This window comes from Ambystoma mexicanum, chromosome 7q (genome assembly GCF_040938575.1).
Source record: "Ambystoma mexicanum isolate Mex_15411 chromosome 7q, UKY_AmexF1_1, whole genome shotgun sequence".
Lineage (NCBI taxonomy): Eukaryota > Metazoa > Chordata > Amphibia > Caudata > Ambystomatidae > Ambystoma > Ambystoma mexicanum.
In genome coordinates, this window is record NC_090941.1 from 68499311 (window position 1) to 68518570 (window position 19260).

Genomic DNA, 19260 nt, shown 5'->3' on the forward strand with positions numbered 1-19260 from the left:
CCCGCCAACATGTGAATTCACCCAGTGTTTCACATTTCCCTCCTGAAGCCTGTGAAACCCGAAACTAGGATAAAAAACCTCCACAGCCAGAAATTAGTCGAAATGGCACAAGGAAAACTATACTATTTAATTGATTGGGAAGGCTATGGACCTCAAGATCGCACTTGGGAACCAGTGGAATTTGTCCATGCACCTCGACTAATCAGGCTGTATCACTGTGACAATCCCGCCAAACCAGGACCAGGTAGAAGAGCACCCATGAGAAGGGCCTTGCGGGGGAGTGCTGTCATGGCCTTAGGGCAAGGGCCCGGGCCTTCATCAACCCCAGGGTCCACATGGACCCAGTCCTGGCACCTTTGGCGCCAGGCTCATGAAAATGTGTGCTTTGCACACTCTGTGCCTAAGGCACATGCATCAGGGCAGGCCGTGGCCATAGAACAACATTGGGAGGCACGTGCTGGAGCCCTTGGGTGGGGCAAGGTGGAGCCACAAGGCGTGGCTAAAGGGAGGGGCAGGAGCCAGCCTATATAAGGCCAGCCCAACCACATGCCCTTGCATCGCGTTACTCTGCATAGCAGCGTGACGCTTACCGCTGTTCCTCACCTTGATTCCGGTACCCCATCCTTTGAAGATCATCTCACCTACCTGATCCCAGCCGCTTCATCGCTGAAGGCGCAACTTCCTGATTCCAGCCGCTCCATCGCTGAAGGCGCGCTTACCTGATTCCAGCCGCTCCATCACTGAAGGCGTGCTTACCTGATTCCAGCGCTCCATTGCTGAAGGTGCACCTACCTGATTCCAGCCGCTCCTTCGCTGAAGGGACGCTTACCTGGTTCCAGCACTCTATCGCTGATGACGCGCTTACCAGATTCCAGCCGCCCCATCGCTGAAGGTGCGCTTACCTGATCCCAGCCACTCCATTGCTGTGCGCACACCCTACCTGCATTCCATCGGAGTCAGGGCCTTGTCTCACCCGATTCGGGATTCCAGCGATGTGGGAGTCTTCGCTTCTTCTCCGCTTCAACGCGGTATCTTCCTCCGGAAGCGCTGAACTGTCTTCAAGCATCCGGACTCTGCTCCACGCCATCGGATCGCTCCTACAAGGGGAAAAGAACACAACAGGTTAGAACCTCATAACAACAAACTCTTGGCCGCATTAGACCTGGGTCTTGACTTCCATCATCACGGCCACTTACCTGTTGACCTTGAGAGTCCATCATCTTTAGGGGAATCCCAGGTTCTGCTCCACGCTTCCAATATATCATCTTCACACATATGAAGAGCAGAGACATTAAAAGACATTGTTATTACTTACCATCAAGTCAAGACTCATTGTTAAAGACATTATTGAAAAACGAACAATAATTCCAACCCAAGACTCTCCCTCCGAGTGGGTTGGTCACAGCTGGTCTGGATCACCACTTCACGGGCCAGTGAAGTAACTAGGCCAGGTCAACACTCCCCTGCTGAAGGAAGCAGGACGGAGAGCCTAGCATTACAAAATATCAGGGGCGATACCAGCATCCAGAGAAACATACTCCGCAGCAGCTGGGGAAGACAGCCGATACAGGGGAGCCAAGTCGAGAAGGGCTCCAACCGTGCCCCAGCGCCCCCGCAGAGACCAGGTGAGCGTAACAATTAGCCCCCGTAAGTGCCTCGATAGAAATGATTCTAGTGAAACTGGTGACATTATTTGCAGGGTGCTCAAATCTCGCTGCTGAACAACAAGAGGTGAAAGGCATAATTGCTAGAGTGGTAGATGTCATTCTAGAAAATAGTACCAAAGTAGGTGTCGGCCCAGAACCTACTATGGGTGACCAGATTACATCGGCTATATCCATCGATGATGAGGAGGAAGAGAGATATTCAGGTGACATTACATTTAGCAGAACTATGCCGGCTGAATTGGCTGCTGTCTCCCATCAAGATGCTGCCATGAGTTGTTTATTACCTCCTCAAAGTGACTCACTGTCGATTGAAGCAGCCATCTCAATGATGAGAAGCCTGAGAAGAATATCAAAACCGGCTAAGACCAAGACGATTAAGCCTCGCTCTCGATGCCTTAAGCGAGTAGCACTTCCTACAAAGTCCCCCTGGCAATAAGATCATTCGGACAAGAAACTAGAAGGAGTCTGCTTCTCTAGTTCACTAAGTTGTAACTAAAGATGGAGGAGATGGAACCACCAAACAAGTGGAATTGAGAGACCCCCTGAATAAATGGCTTGGCACAAAATTGAAATATGGATTTGGAGATTAACGAGGCCCCTAGTTGAGCGAGACTGGTACATTGTAGTGCGGATAATAGTAATTGTCAGAAGAGCCAAATGGATATCATAGCAATACATCAGTCACAGCCTTGTTCTATTGATGATGTAATGAAAGCAGAGCCCAATAATATCTATCCCCGCACTTATTTTGATCCCAATTCTTATGCTCTTCTGAATAATATAGTAAAAATAGAGGCAGTATTTCCAAGGAATGATAGTCCATTCCTCAATCACTGTAATATATTGGACAGTGGAAGAGAGTCCCTTGGCTCTCGGCAATTGGGAATTCTGATTTAGTGCGAGTGGAACTGCCGAAATGGCAGAGCACCACAAATTGTGCTTGAATTAACTGTCCTTCCCTGCAATTACATCACTACTATGTACTCATGCTGAAGCACTATTTGACCTAGGGTTCAAACTAACTGTGTGTAATACCAACCCCTCAGTTGTGAGAAGTGGTCAGAAGCAGGAGGGCACAGTGTTCCCTTCACGATTTACACTAGGAAGTAGGGCCACGATTTTGAGAGGATTCGAAACAAGACTCTAACATCACCTATCCAAATAGAGAAGATACAGCTACTGAGCTGGAACACTCGTGGCTTTAACAGTTTTATGAGTTTGGAGGATAGAAGAGCAATCTTTAAAAGTCACAACATTCTTTTCTTTCAAGAGACTTGGCTGTGTGACCCGCTAATTGTGGATGGTTTCAGAGTGTTCCAGCAAATAGCTACGAAAGGCCCTATGGGACGTCCCTCCGGTGGTTTAGCATTATTGATAAGAAATACTTAGTTGCTGGATTTTTAACTCCTTAGCGATCAATGTTATGGGGTTTTAGCTGTGAGGGTCGAAGTTAAAGGACTCTGCCAACAGCATCCCATTCTATTAGTAAATGTGTATTGTAATCCGCTACAAGTAGAGGGGGACTCCTTCTGTGAAAAATGTGGGTCAATTTGTGAGACCTTTTTGTGTGTACAAGAAGGTTTCATTATTGTAATAGCTGATGACTTTAATGTTGACTGCATGACTGATATGGGCATTGTGGCAGATTATGGTTGCGCTAAGGGTAAATCCCCCGAGGCAGGAAATGTATGAAATCTCAGACTATTAAACGGAGCGATAGTGGGCGATATCCCACCCAGGTCAACCTGGAGTTATGAGTACTCCTCTGCATACTTAGATTACATAGCTATGTCACCCACCTTATTTAACCTATGTGAAGAAATGAAGGTGTTAGAAAATGATGAGAATGATCATAGGAAACCCGTAGTGGTATTTAAGGGGTATACTCAGAGGGCATGTAATCAGTACATGAGTGGATTCACAGAAAACTCTGCCGGATATAGAATTTCCAAATATGTAGGCAACCTGCACGCTTTTAATGATCAAGTGTATCAGTCCCTTGACAAGCTATCAGAATGTGAAAGAGCAGCCTACTCGTCCCCATGTACTTTTCAGTCCTTCCTGGATAGGTGCATGAGGGTGAGTAATAGCACCAAGTTTGGTGTTTATAGAAGTATGCAGCCCTTTGACAAGGTAATATAGGTAAAAAAGAAATTGCTGAGGAAAGAACTCTGATTTACGAAGAAGAGGTGAGACTGCTAATCTTTATTTGGCCAGTAAGAAACACCCTCAAGCAATGCTTTAAAAACTGGATAAGATGCTATAAAGCACACATAGCTCAGAACAAGGGCTGGCTGATGCTTGAAATATTAACCAAAAAAGATTCTAGACATTTTTGGGATCTGATAAACTCGATGCAAAAGATGCAGAGCTGCCTGCCGTCTAACCCGATTGCTGAATGTGAAGGGATTAATCACTTCAAAGAAGTATATAAGCAACCAGAGACTGAAATAAAGAGTGTTAGGAATGATTATGAGTGGTTTCTCACTATGACAGTGTGTGCTTTGAGAGCCTGATTAGGAAAGCCTCTGATTCCAGAGCAGCAGGTCCAAATAGCCTATCAAATGCGCTTTTCAAACTGGCCCCAGAGATGTGGGCTATTATCCTATTTAATTATATTAAATCCATCTTATTGACTAGGAAGTTACCACCTTCATGGCTTTCTGCAACTATCATACCGATCTATAAGAGGGGCGATATATCAAGTCCTCTTAATTATCGTCCAATTTCTCTCATTGATAGTGATTGCAAGATATTTGCGGGGCTGGTCCTAAAAGATCTGAAACAATCGGCAGCCAACTCTGGACGTCTGCAGAAATATCAAACAGGCTTCTGCTGCGGGATGGGCACTGATTTGAATGGCCTAGTCGTCGGCTGGTTGAGAGAAGAGGTTCTCACACTGGGAAATCTGCCCTTGTATTTTGCTGCAATTGATTTTACTCAAGCATTCGATTGTGTTAATCACAATTTATTGTGGCTGAAGTTAAAGGAATGGAAAATCCTGAACCACTTAGTAATGATTTTGATACATCTGCATGACCATACTACCTTACGAGTGAGGCTGAATGGGTTAGGTGAAACGTCAAAGGGTTTTTTGACCTATAGGGGTCTTCGGCAGGGCTGTGTGCTAGCAGCCTTTTTATTTAATTTGTATTTATCTGACCTGGATACCTTCTTGGCAAGCTTCCTATTTGCTCCTCCAAAAATCTTAAACCTGACAATACCGTATTTAGCATATGCGTATGATGTGGTCTTAATGGATAGGACTCAAATACGCCCACAGAAACAACTAGATGCTATTATGGAGTATGCTCAGGCAAATGATGTACGTATTAATAAACAAAAAACAAAGATTGTGAGATTTACCCATAACAAGAATCAGAAAATGGGTTTTAAATGGCATATCTATATCCATGATATTCTTGGTATTCACTCTAAGCTCAGAAGAAATTTCACAGAAGTTGAAAGTGTGTCGTTCCCTTGTATGACTCTCTGTATGCTTATCTGGTACACATATTTAAATCAGGGAGACATCAAGCAGCTGTTAACCTAAGGCTAAGAGTATAAGCGATCCGATCTGTTGTGGATTTAACAACGGAGGACATTATAAAATACCCTCATGATGTCAAGAAGGCTATGCTAAGATCAGATTGGATAGCCATGTTGACAACAATGAGGCAATAGACTCTATATTACAGTCTGTCACCACTGGATAAGATGCTGGGGAGATTACCAAACTACTTGATGAAGTTCCCAAACTCGAACTGGGCAGCCCAATTTTTATGATATAGAGTTAAGCTTCTCCTGACTGGAGAGATTTGTCAGGTTAGAGGGCAAGAAAATGATACAGATCCTAGCAGCACTCTTTGTAATGATATAACAGCAATCCAAAATAGGAAACACATTATACTATACCATACAGCGCTGACAGGAGTGAGAACACAATACTTGAGTCGTTTTATACATAATTATGCAGTTTTAGATGTCAACATATTTTTTTTACAGAATTTCTAGTGGGGAAGAAACCCTAGCCACAATCGCTGTGCTAAAAATGTACAAGAAACAAATCTGATAAATTTAAGATATCGCTAGCTTGATTGTGATGATGTTATATGTGTTTTAGATAATGTTCAGTTTTTTTGTTGTTGATAATCTGGAATGCTTTTGTGATGTTTTGTAATGTTTTTATTCTCTTAATGAAAGTATATTCAATGTTGTGTAAGGTTGTCTGAGTGCAACTAAGATCACAAATAAAAAAATAAAAATAAATGTACAGCCCACACCCAAGGGATCCCTTGTTATTAATTCTCCAAATGTCTCTATGGCCTAGATAAATAGCAATGGGGCGGGGGGCATCCATGCCTCATGCCTCTTTATAAACTTAATCTCTGTGAAAGCCAAACATGAACATTTAGTTTGGCCTCCAGGCCACTGTTCAGTAGAGGGGCGCCACACAAAACACAAATTCCAGTCCGAATCTCATGCACACATGTCACTTTACTCCACTGAGTGAAAGGCTTTGTCAAAATTCATGGGCATTATTCTCCATTTTTTATAATTTTTTTCTTAAGCTTCTATAAACACTTGTAAATGTTTTTTTTAAACCAACACAGTTATTCGAGCATGTGCGTATGCTACTGAATGTGAACTTATCACAATTAAACATACTTAATTATATTCCAAACATAATTTATTTTTGTTATAGAAAAATTAATTTAGTAAGGAAAAAGCAACTCATGAGTTAATTCATAAATACAATATTACAAAACACTCAGCATTCTAATATATATTAAAAACGTTTAGCTGGATCAGACCGAGACACATTAAATTACCAACCCGCTAAAAGTGAAGAAAGGTCTTGAAACAGGGGATTGGATTGATAGAATCGGTAGAATGAGATTGGTAACCCCAGAAAACATCTTTCTGAAACTTGATAAAAAAAACTAGGGTCCCTCCCAAAATATCTAGTAAAGTTTCCATGTTGGAAAGCGAGAAGTAACTTTCTGAGAATACGTCTTAACATCGTACATACGGGTGAAATACTTGAAAAAAGAGGACAGGGGAATGCAGCTATTATTCTATGCAGTACCTGCACCCCACCGAGTAGACAGAATCTGAAACATCTCCTGATGGAATGTGAAGGGACCAGGCAAATCAGGTTATCTCTCTTCACCAGGTTTATGATGAGAGAAGAAGGCATACTCTCGGAAATGCTCTGGGACTGGATGATCTCAGGTCACAATACAGCATTAACTATAGCGGTGGTCCAGGTATTGGAGAAAAGCAATCTCCTATTTAGATAATTTGATAAGGAAAGGCTCTGCAATATCAAGTTCATTCTACTTAAATTTCTCATATCTGGTCCTGTCTGCTATTATTTATATATTAAATTGTCATTGGGATCTGGCAAGTAATAGACGTTTTTAGAATGCACCCATGAAACCTAGCTAGGCAACAATATACCCTTGGATACACTGGGCAGACGGCCAAGGTGACGGGTGGTCAACTGTGTGAAACAACGTGAGTTTCCCATTGTTCTAGTTAAGGAAGATTAGTGGGCTTATTTTATTATGATTATTACTTTTTTTTCACTAGCCCTTTCTCCTTCTCTTTTATTCTTCAGGATGATGTTTGTTTTTAATTTTATCTAATGAAAAACTGTGTTGGAAAATAAATGTTTGATTCGTGATATAGATTGTAAAAGGTTTTGATTAACCAAACACAATAAAAAATAAAAAATAAATATTAAAACCGTTTTGCTCCAAAGACATGTAATGGGACACAAATGTCCGACAGTAAAAATACAGTACACATAACATACCGTAATATGATATTCAATGAAAACTGCAAAAAATACAATAGCTCTGAGCAAAAAATGTAAGTTGGTTTACAAGACCTGATGCAAACCAGACACTAATAATTTCAACATGTGTCGCTATTAATTTAAATCAATCAGGTATATGAAACAAATACACCCTGTTTATCAGAGCATTGATAGACATTCATATTTTCCATTGTATGTCAACTTAAATTTCGCTTTATGGGCCCCATACTTCTATGGCCCAGCCTTATTCAGGTCGTTCTTAATGTGATCAAAGGAGCCACTTTTGTTAGATCTAAAACATTTGTAGAACGTTTTGAATAACTTTTTCTCTTAAAGCCCTGAGGTGGCTGGGTGAATCCCCTGCTGTTTGCATCCTGAATGGTGTGGCGTATATTTTATCGATTCATTGCATGCTTTACATGGCCAGTTCGAGCCTCATGTGCTCCGTGCGAGCATACTCTGAACAAAGCCATCTCGTCACATTGCAAAAGACAATAATTGCTAACGAACATTTCACCAGCACTTTAGCCAAAACTTTGGTTTCACCATTTATGAGAGATATTGGTTGGTACGACACACAAACTTGAAACACTTTCTCGCATTCAGAATCGCCACTATTGTGGTTTCTTTTGAATCCTCAGAGAGAACTGATTTCCGTTTGCTTTCTGAAAACATGGCCCTCATTAGATCTGACATCTCATTTGATAGGCAAAACTCCAGTTCTCCTGGGATCCCATTATGCCCCAGCGTCTTGCCATTGTTTATCTTGTCCTATGTGCTTCAGAGAGTCTTTTAATTGCATGTATTACATGAAAACCTCAAATTCTCCATTCCCACAAATTCCTTGGGAGGCATACAACTCCTCATAATATCAAGCAAAGGCCTCAACAACCCCCACATAATTCTACAGTTTCCTTACATTGTCTCTACTCATGTCAACATTTCTTGCCTCTTCATCTTGCCTCGTGAGCCAGCGGCTTGCCAGCCTTGTCTCTCTGCTTGTAACTATTGCATTGCACACTGCTTTGTTGATTCCTTTCCATCAGCTCATTCTTCGAGTCACTTTCCACATGCTCCCTCTCCAACATAGATTTTCCCACTCCAGTTTTTCCCTTATAGCCATCTGTGATGAATTGGGTGATATGCTAAATGCAAAAGTACTTGGACAAGGAAATGTGCCAAGTAATGAAGATCAATGGTGAACAAGAGCACAAGCTGCACTCTAGTTGTTGCAAGGAAAGGCAAGATGCTGGGAGATTTAAACCGGCAGACCAGCTGATAGAGAGATGCTGGCTGGAGAACGCTTGTCCTCTCAGTGTCGACTGAGGGATTGCGAGGCTGCTGCAAGGTCCATTGAGCCAACTGGCTCACCAAAGGAACTGAGAGGAGCGGACTTTAAGGGATGACATGCTACAAGGATGCCAGAAGCAGACAGGAAGCTTCAGAGCATTCACAGGTGCCTGGGAGCAGCCCCCTCACCGCCTGAGCCCAGAAAGACGCTCAACGGAAGAGCAGGAGCTGCGAGAGGTACAAAAGCTGCAAGGCAGAGGCAGCGAGAAGGAACAGAATGCCAAAGAGCTGCAGGCTTGCAGCAGGATGTCCTATACATGCTGTCAAGTGTCAGTGAGTACACCAAAGGGACGCACGGACACCCGGGAGTGTTGGCAATGCTCTCAAAAGCAAATGACATTGAATGAAGTGTATGACAGGGAACGGTCAGCTGAATATTATTTAAAAAGACAGAAAGAAGGACATTTAAGAGACTATCACTGTTACAGATCACGACGAGCCGAGGGTGTCTCAGGAGCATGAAGAAGTACACTGTCCACTAGTAGGAACACAATCCATTGGTAGGTTTTCTACTACACAATGGAGTGGCTTCCCCCTGGCGGAAGTGCTATGTGACACACCGCCAGAGCCGTTGCGAGAACACGAGTACTGCGTATCGCAATGCTTTAAATAGTAATGCTGAATTGCACACTGAATCATGTGACTAGCGCTGTGTTCGAGGAATGGACCCTGTGGCGTCATTTGCACGTGAGCTCATAAGGAGGAAGTGATTATGATGCGTTCCAAGCTCGTACATGTTCATCGCAGGGATTGCAATTAGACAAGGGAGTGGGGACAAGGGCGCAGAATTGGTTGCCGCTGTGATCGCACTTTCCAAAGAAGGCATTGCGCATTGGAATAGTAAGTAGGGAAACAATATTTAAAGGATTTCCTAAAAGTATTCCACCTTCTAAGGTTATTACCCACACCACAGTAACAGATCCTGGTTTACCAGGATATTTGCTATGGAATCTCCTAAGACGAATAGTAGCATTCATGTCTTTGGAAGCTACCCATGATCTATTTTTTTTAGCATAACCTTTCCAATGGACCAAATATTGCACTCCATTTCTGTAGTTCCGTGAATCTAGTATGGTTTATATCTCATACACTTCCTGAGGGCCAACTGCAGGTGGGCCCTTTTCCATGTCACAGGGATCTATCTGGGAACCGGTGACTGCTTTCTGTACGAGACATGGAAAACAGGATGTAATTTGTACTGAGAGGGGAGGCTCAATTCTCTGGCTACCGGACTGATGATCCTACGGATGGAAAAGGGGCCTATGAATCTGGGTTTCAGCTTTATATACTGGCTGGTATGCAGATGTGTTCAGTGGACAACCGGATTTCATCCCCTATAGCATAATTCGGAGAAGGCCTCCTTTGTTTGTCAGTATATAATTGTACTTTCTTTTTAGCATTAAGCAAATGCATCTTGGCAGTGGTAAACCCTGATAAGAGTTGAGTGACATAGTGTTGGGCAGCTGGAACTTTACTACTGGGTAGATCGCGGAGACAATATGTAGGATGTGGCCCATATGACAAATGGAAATGGGTGGTTTGTATAGCAGTATGAAAGGAATCGTTATAACAAATTCCACCAAAGGTAGAATGTCTACCCATCCGATTTCTATGTCAGTTAAATAACATCTCAGATATTCGCCTATGGCCTGGTTGGCTCATTCACTTTGACCATCACTTTGAGGATGATGAGCCGAGGAGTAGTCAAGATGTACACCTAGTAATCTACTAACCTCTCTCCAAAATGAGGATAGGAATTGGGAATCACGATCTGTAACAATGTTCTTTGGAAGGCCATGTAACCTGTATATATTGTGAATGAAGCATAAGGCTAGAACAGGGTCAAATGGTACTCCTTTCATGGCTATGAAATGTCCCAGTCTGGAGAATGAGTGAATGGCCGTGAGGATTACGGTATTACCTTTATCCTGTGGTAAGTTAGTTATAAAATCCATGGAACAAGATTGCCAAGGTTTATTGGGAACAGGTAAGAAATGTAGAAACCCCATGGGTTTTTGCCGGGGTGTCTTGGCACTTGCACATATAGCACAAGTGGTGACATAATCAATAGCATCCTTTCTCATGGAACTCTAGCAAGCATATTTAGCGATTTTATTTTAAAGGTCTTTTGTATGCCGAAATGCCCAGCAGCTGAAATATCATGACACCAATGGAGCAGGGTTTGTTGGCTAGGGGGAGTGGGTAACCATAATCTGTTTCTTCGAAAGAGAAACCCTTGATGTTCATGATTGTGTTTGGTGTCTTGTAGGAATACTTTTTTCTGCAAAGGGGTGTACGATTTCCTAAGGTCTCTTCATAAGGAAGAAGTAGTACATGTAGAGCCATGATGACCTTGTCAGGTGAGAAGAAAGGTATTGTCAGGTAAGGACAAAGGCAGTGAATATGGCAAGGGAAATGTGCACAAAATCACACAGTGAATAGCTTTGAGTCAAACAACATACACACAGGAACCAAGACTCAGGTATACTAAAACCCAGGAGAGCAAACAGAGTGTGACAACAATACAAATATATGAAAAGGGATGTGAGGTAAGCACTTAGATGCTCCTTATGACTGCAAGGAAAGTCGTCAAGCTCCTTACCCACAATTGCTATTACAGGTACTGACAGTGCTAAGCCCACGCAGAGGGTAAACTACGTCAGGATCTGTGATCTAACACTCTTGATGGTATTGAATAAGGAAACTTAAAAACAGTACTCACGAGGACGAGAAATACCTCTTGAATGTCAACAAGCCCTCAAACCCTGTTGATCAAACCGGGACCCAGAAAGGCTGTAACAGCAATGGAAGGATAACTAAATACATAAGACTCAAGACAAGGGGCAAGTAGGAATAGTGATTACAGAATAGTGAGGACAACATAGGCATTCACACAGGAGCTAGCTACAACCGCACATCACACCTAATAATCAATGGGAAATATATGCAGAAATGCAAGGGAAAACATGGAATGGATTCCAAGAGAAAGTTAAGGAACAGGAGCAGGGAAAACGAAATTACAAGGGCAAACTTCCCCCACCCATCCAAGGAAAAAGACAGGAAGCTAATCTATAAAGAGGAAAGATTAAAGCATCATGGTTTACAACAGCAAAGGACAAAGTCAAAGAAATATAGAACACAGGCAAACTGGCCTGCACCAAAAGGGAAGGCACTGAGAAATGCTGCCTGCAAACAGAGGAAGACAGAAAGGGAATCTGGGAAGCAGAAATCAATTAAGCACATAAATTCGAAATCCAAGGATAAGGAACAAGGAATGGAAACTTGGAACTAGGCACAAGGCTAAGAACCAGGACCAAGGGACCAGTCACAAACAGGAACACTGCATCAATGACCAGCGCTGGACTGAAGCAAACTGAGGCTTTTAAACCTGATTAACGAGCACACACCGCAGGTGTGCTGCTTGCTGCACCGGCAGCCACAGGTGTTGCCTATCCTCCACCCAGCCTTGTCCTGCAAGGGTGGAGATGAAGCTGTGGGCCAGGCATTCTGGGAAGCATAGTCATTTGATTAAAGCAGCGTACTGGCTGCCAAAAACATGGAATGGGTCCGGAAGGGAAGTAGTTTGGAAAATAAGGATTTAGCGCTCCAAATTCATCACAGCACTGTAGCATAAGGTTCGGAAGGAAAGTCCAGTAGGGAATAAACCCCAAATTATGCCCCCAAGTGGTGGGAATGGGAGCGAAGGGAGCGAATCATGACAGGTATATCGTGGACAGCATCGTCATCGTATTCGTAGGCCCGAGATAAAGCATCTGCCTTGGTGTTAAGGGATCCTGGCCTAAAAGTAATTGTAGAGTCAAGCCTGGAAAAGAAATTAATACATCTGCTCTGTCTCTGGTTTACTGCTTTGGTGGTTTTAGGAAAACCTAAGTTTTTGTGGTCCGTCATGATGGTAATAGGATGTTGAGCTCCTTCTAGCAAATGTCTCCAGATAACAAAAGCCTCTTTAATGGCTAGTAGTTCTTTCTCAAATATCGCACAATTTCTTTCAGCTGCATTGAATGTACGTGAAAAGTAGGCTCCGCCAAAGCATAATTGCAACTCTTTGACCAAGCAGGGTGCTGGCCAATCAACAATGGCGGAGATTGTGCGAGGAGCCATTTCCATCCTGCGAGGTGTCAGTATGTAGCCAAGATAAGCAATACAAGTCTGATGAAAAGCACAATTTGATAACTTAGCGTATAATCAATGGAATCACAGACGTTTCAATATTTCACGTACATGTAGAATGTGCTCTGACTTAGAGGATGAGAAAACGAGAATATTGCCCAGATAAATAATAATATAAGTATCCAATATATCGCTAGAGATATCGTTGAGAAAATATTGGAAGACGGTAGAGTCCAAAGGACATCACAAGGTATTCGTAATGTCCATACCGTGTCCTGAAAGCTGTTTTCCACTCATCTCATGGTGCCATCCTTAAGGGAATTAAATGTTCCTTGTAAATCTAGTTTAGTATACCAACTACTAGATTGGGCTTGGTCAAATTGCACCTGTATAAGTGGCAGGTGATACCTGTTTTTTTATGGTAATGGAATTAAGTTGATGATAGTCTATGCAGGGACGGAGTTCGGTTTCATCTTCCTTGGTGATAAAGAAGATCGGTGCTCCTGCAGGAGAGGTTGAGCATCGTGTGAAGCTTTATTTGAGATTGTCTTCTGTATATAGCTTTAGAATCATGTTTTCTTTATCAGATAAAGCATACGCTCGACCATAAGGGATCCTCACTTGGTATCAATTCTATATGAACGTCATATTCCCGGTGGGGTGGTAAGTTCTTGGATTCCTTTGGGTCAAAAACGTCGACAAAGTCCAGATATTCATTGGGGAGGGTATCAAGTAGCAGCAATACTCTTTGTGTTTTTAAGGGAGTAAGTGTCAGTTGATCCGATGGCGATTCCTTATGTTTTGAAATGCAAGAGGGAGGACATGGTTTTCCTTGGAAGACCAATTTGTTTTTCTTCCAATCAATGAGGGCGTTACGATAATGTAGCCAGGTTAGTCCTAAAATAATCCGATGGCAAATTACATTGAAAGGGGCTTGGTTCCTAAGGTCAAGGGGCCTGATATCAATGGAGAACCATCTACTGAAAGAATGGGTGCCACACTCTTCTTGTTAATTAAAGAAAGTCTGTGGATGTGAGCAAAGGCGATATCAATGAAGTTACCTGTCTCTCCAGAATCTATTAGAGCAACAACTTCTTTCCATTGCTGACCTTGTTCCAATAGTACTACAAGTATGTAAAAATGTACAGAAGAGATAGGTGATAAAGGACTGATGACAAAACAGAAATCGATCTTATAAAGACTCGCTGTACTATTCCCTATTGAGGGTGAGTCTGCTGGTTTCCCGGAGATGCAGTGGTTCTCTTGGGACAAGAATGTACTGAATGGTGGAATCCCCACAATAGAAACAGAGGTTTAGACCCTGTCTCCTCTCTCTTTCTTCTGAGGATACAGGACCCATGATACTACCTAATTGCATATGTTCGGGGTCATTAGATGGAGGAAGGACAGTCTTTTTCCATCAGTGCATGTATCGTTGGAAATCAGGTCTTTTCCTTTCCCCTTTTCGGTCTTGGTGTCTTTGGTCTACTTTGATAACTAGGGCAGTATAGTCTGCCAATTGATTGGGAAGGTCTACCACATGGCATAGTGCATCTTTGAGTTCTTCTCTTAGCCCTCTGTGGAATGTTGTGATCTGAGCATTCTCTGGCCAGATTGTTTGGGTTACAAGCCTTTGAATTGGGTAACATAGTGGAGAAGGTCTCTATTACCTTGGTGAATATCAATGAGTTTATTTCTGACTGACTGATATAAACCTTGGCGCTCAAACATAGTTTGTAAGGCTTCTAAAAACCCAGCATAGTCATTCAATAAGGGACTATTACAATCAATGTAAGGGGTAGCCCAAGAAAGAGCATTGTTTTCAAGATTAAATAACATAAAGGCCACTTTGGCTTGATCAGAAGCATAAACCTGCAGTCTATTCAGGAAGTGGATCTTGCATTGTGTGAGGAAGGATTTAATGTCTTTTGGATCACCCCCATACTTGGGAGGCATTGGAGGAGAAGGAACACTATGGGATGCGGTCGTCGCTGGTAGGGTAGCAGGGGAGATAACGGGGAATTTTTGCAGTGTTACTTGTGGAACCTGAAGCACCGCCTGTTCCTATCACTAATCCCCAAGGGGTTCTGGTTGAAGGTGATTTTTTAAATAATTGATCTACTGTCCCTTGCAACATGGAAATAAACTGGAATAAGGACTGCATTTTCCTGCCTTGAAGTTGTAACTTCTACCGGAAGCTTTTGAATAGTTATCAACAATTCTTTTAATAAGGATTCCATGCTCAGGAGAGATAGCTAGGTTCTCGCAATCTGTTATGGATCACACCAAGTCGACTCTCAGGAGTATGAAAAAGTACACTGTGCACTAGTAGGAACACAATCCACAGGTAGGCTTTCTACTACACAATGGAGTGGCTTCCCCCTGGCGGAAGTGCTACGTGACACACCTCCTATTGGTATCTTGGTGGGGAATCTGGGAGACAGGAGCTGTAGAGGAGGACAAGGCAAAGGGATAATTACAATGATAGCAGTAATAGTAGTAGTGGAGTAGGTAATGCAAAAGAAATGAAGGAAAGAACAATACCTGGCAATTTATAATGAAGAGCACTGAAGAAAAGGTAATAAATCCGATGGCAGTTTGTCAACATAGAAATCCATATAACAATGTCTTGAAATAAGGAAACTAACTAAATACCTAAGTAACTGAAAAGTAATAAAGAAAGATACTTTACGATCCAAAGTTCCGGGTCCGGGGTCCATAGGGGTTCTGGAACCGTTGCGAGAACGCGAGTACTGCATTTCGCAATGCTTTAAATAGTCCTGCCAAATTGCACACAGAATCATGTGACCGGCGCTGTTTTCAAAGGACTCTGTGGCGTCATGTGCACATGTGTCCAGAAGGAGGAATTGATTATGATGCAGTCCAAACTCCTCTATGCTCGTCGCAGGAATTGTAAGTAGACAAGGCAGTGCGCACAAGGATGGGGAATTGGTTGCCGCTGTGATCGCACCTGCCAAGAAAAGCCCTGGCAGAAGAATATACCAGGCAGATTCAGGTTATAAGAGCAAAGCCCTGGCAGAGTAATATAACACTCAGATTCAAGTTATAAGAGAAAAGCCCTGCCACAAGAATATACCCAGCAGATTCAGGTTACAAGAGGAAAGCCTTGGCAGAAGAGTATACCAGGAAGATTCAAGCCACAAGAATATATATTACAAGGCCTGGAAGAATCCATACAAAACTTTTAAAAAAAGGTATATGGCGGGGCGTGGCTTGGAGCCATGGCAGTCGGTGCGGTCTCTGAGAGCTCCCGGCTGGTGCCACGCTACCATCCACAATGCCCGGTGAATCCTGAGTCTCAGAGGCAAGAAAATGTCCGAAGGGTGGTGCAAATTAAGGGGCATGCTTTGAGAGGTCTCCGGTCGAGCTGCAACACCATGAACAGCTGATTTTCCTGGTCTGAGGCCGCGGGGAGTCGGCCGCCGAAAATGAGACAAAATGGCGGACAGTGCCTTGTCCGAATCCTGCCGCTGATGGCGCTGAGGGGAGAGGCTCGACGGAAGCTTACGGCGGGCACAGTATAACGAGATAGACCTGCGTTCTCTGCCCTCCTGAAGTCGAACCAGCAGCCCTACCGATCTGCTTTGGGGGACCTCTGGGGGCAATGCTCTGCAACTTCCCACGCATCGCATTCCCGCCAGAGCGCTCAGTGGGGAAACGTTAACTAAGCAACAGAAGGCACCATTCAGCACTGGGACGGCCACAACGACTGCTTGCCTGGAACTTGGAGCACAGCCTTAATCAGCCTGTCCCCCGCTGGTGCGGGTCTGGGTTCCCTGCTGAGGGAGCCTCCGCTAAGCAGCGATCCTCGGTCGGCCATCCGCGGAGAGGACCTGCGCCTCCAACTGAGCCAGCATGGAGGCCACTCTGAAATCATACAAGGAGCACCCGACCCGCGGCCCCGGGGCCTGTGGCCGAGCATTCCTTGGGGCCAGCACCGGGTCTGTGACGGAGGATAGAGATCCTTGGCCTCTGTGTCCCTCCACCTCGAGGTTCAAAGCGGAGTGAAGTACTTTGGGAGGAACCGCAAGAATCGGACCGGCACGGGCTTCCCCCCTACTATCCTATCTGCATGAAGGCGCACGGCATCAAGATGTCCAGATCCAATAAAACCACTAAGCAAATGGACATTTCAATGCTACTAAATACACTGATAGGGGAAAAAAACAAAAAGAGTGAACGCAACGAGGGTGGGGTGGGAATCGCTCAGCCGGAGTGCCAGGCAGCCATGGCATCCCAATCTGTCACAAAAGCTGACTTGCATGACCTCCTATCAGCTCTCACCAAGGAATTCCAGAAGGGCACGGAAGAAGTAAAGAGTCAAATTGCACGACTAGATAAGAGAGTAGGGTAGATTGAATCAAGAACGGAGGAAATTGAAACTACACTTTGTGAACAGAACTATGAGATCGGAGAAAGAGCGGACAGAATTAGGGCCCTGAAATGCAGATGCGAGGCAGTCGAAGCCAAGCAAGAAGACGCTGAAAACCGCTCGAGGCGGAATAGTATCAGGATACGGGGAATTCCAATGGCGATCTCAGAGAAAGACCTCCCACCCTACGTATCCGACCTCTTACGCTTTATTATCACCCTTCCAGATGACGCCCCCCTAGAGCTCGACAGAGTGCACAGAGCGAGGCCCAGACAAAGTCCCAATGGTGCAGCTGACATACTGGTGAGTGTCCACTTCTACAAGCTCAAGGGGGAGATAATGCAATAAGCCAGGGCCATGGGACACATTCACTTCCGTGACTCGGAGATATCCCTTTTCCAAGATTTAGCAGCATCGACACTAGCAAAATGAAGAGCTCTTAAACCCATGGCCGACTGGCTGCGCGAACGTAAGATAACCTACCGTTGGAGCTTTCCTACAGGCCTCGCCTTCACTTGGGAGGGGAAAACACGGCAAATTCCTTCGCCTAGGGAGGCTGATCTATTCATGAACCCGGACAGAGAGGAGGCGGTCCCCGGGAGCTCGAACCAATCTCCCGAGGGGACCAGCAGGGAGTCCCTCCACTCTTGGTCCGGGTGGCGGGTCGACACAGGGTACGCGGCCCGTCCTCCAGAGGGAAGATCACCAACAACCGCAGAAGGCCCCCCCTCTCTCACATCCTGAAACTCCCCCTCGGTGGGGTGCACTCATCGAACTAAGCTGCCCAGGTCTCCCTGGGTGGGAGTTCTCGGATGGGCGACCCATTTCCTTTTGGATCACCGACCTGAAGCCCAGAACTGCACAAACAAACTGGCCTCCCGGGGCCCAACCAGGATAATCCCAAGGCAACAATATCACTAGCCAGAGTAACCATCTATACTATGTACTGCACAGCAAGATTTTCACCGACACAGCACGAGACCCTCGGGTCTCCCATCGAGATGGTAGCTACGGCCCAGCCAACAGCCCCGTTGGTAGAAGGCTGGTCTGGATACCGATGTAAATTTTTTGTTTCAAGTTCGGTTCTAATTCCTTTTGTTTGTTTACCATGGTCAGAGAGAGGGGGAGAACTGGAGCCAGGGAGGTGGCTGAATGAGGGGGGGGACCGGATATCAGGGTGCAGGCCACCAAGGGGCACGTCCCCCTACATGGAACCGCCACAACAATGAAAGCTCAGCCCGCGCCGGGGAAGGGAAGACTACAGAATTGCAATTGATTAACAGCAGGATAAAGCCGCCAACCAACCTAACTACAAATGGCCCTCCCGGATAGAGAGCTATCAATGCTGACCTGGAACGTCCAGGGTCTTAACGCCCCTCGGAAAAGGAAGTCCGTAGAGCACAGGCTCTCCCAACTGGCACCCGATATCATTTGCTTGCAGGAGACACACCTCCTCGGGATAGATGAGCACCGCATCTCCTTCCAACGCTACGCAGAACGCTACTTTGCCTCGGCGGGCCTCAAGAAAAGAGGGGTTGCTATTTTGGTAAGCCGAGACTCACCACTAACGAACATCACTATCAAAAGAGATCCAGAGGTGCGGTACATACTGCTGAAAGGCCTACTAGTGGAGCACCCCATTACCGTAGCAGCCATATATTGCCCGAACACAGCGCAAAGTCTATTCCTTCGTAACCTCCTTCCCATACTAATAACCTTCGCTGAAGTTCAGCTGGTCATAGGGGGCGATTTCAACCTGACTCCAGATCCGAACTTGGATAAAACGCTCCCTCCATCTAAGGAGGACTTTCGCAAGGCTCTCGCAATGGCAGAATTCCTGCGGGAAACTGACACCCTGGATGTATGGAGATGGGCCAACATGGGGATAAGGGATT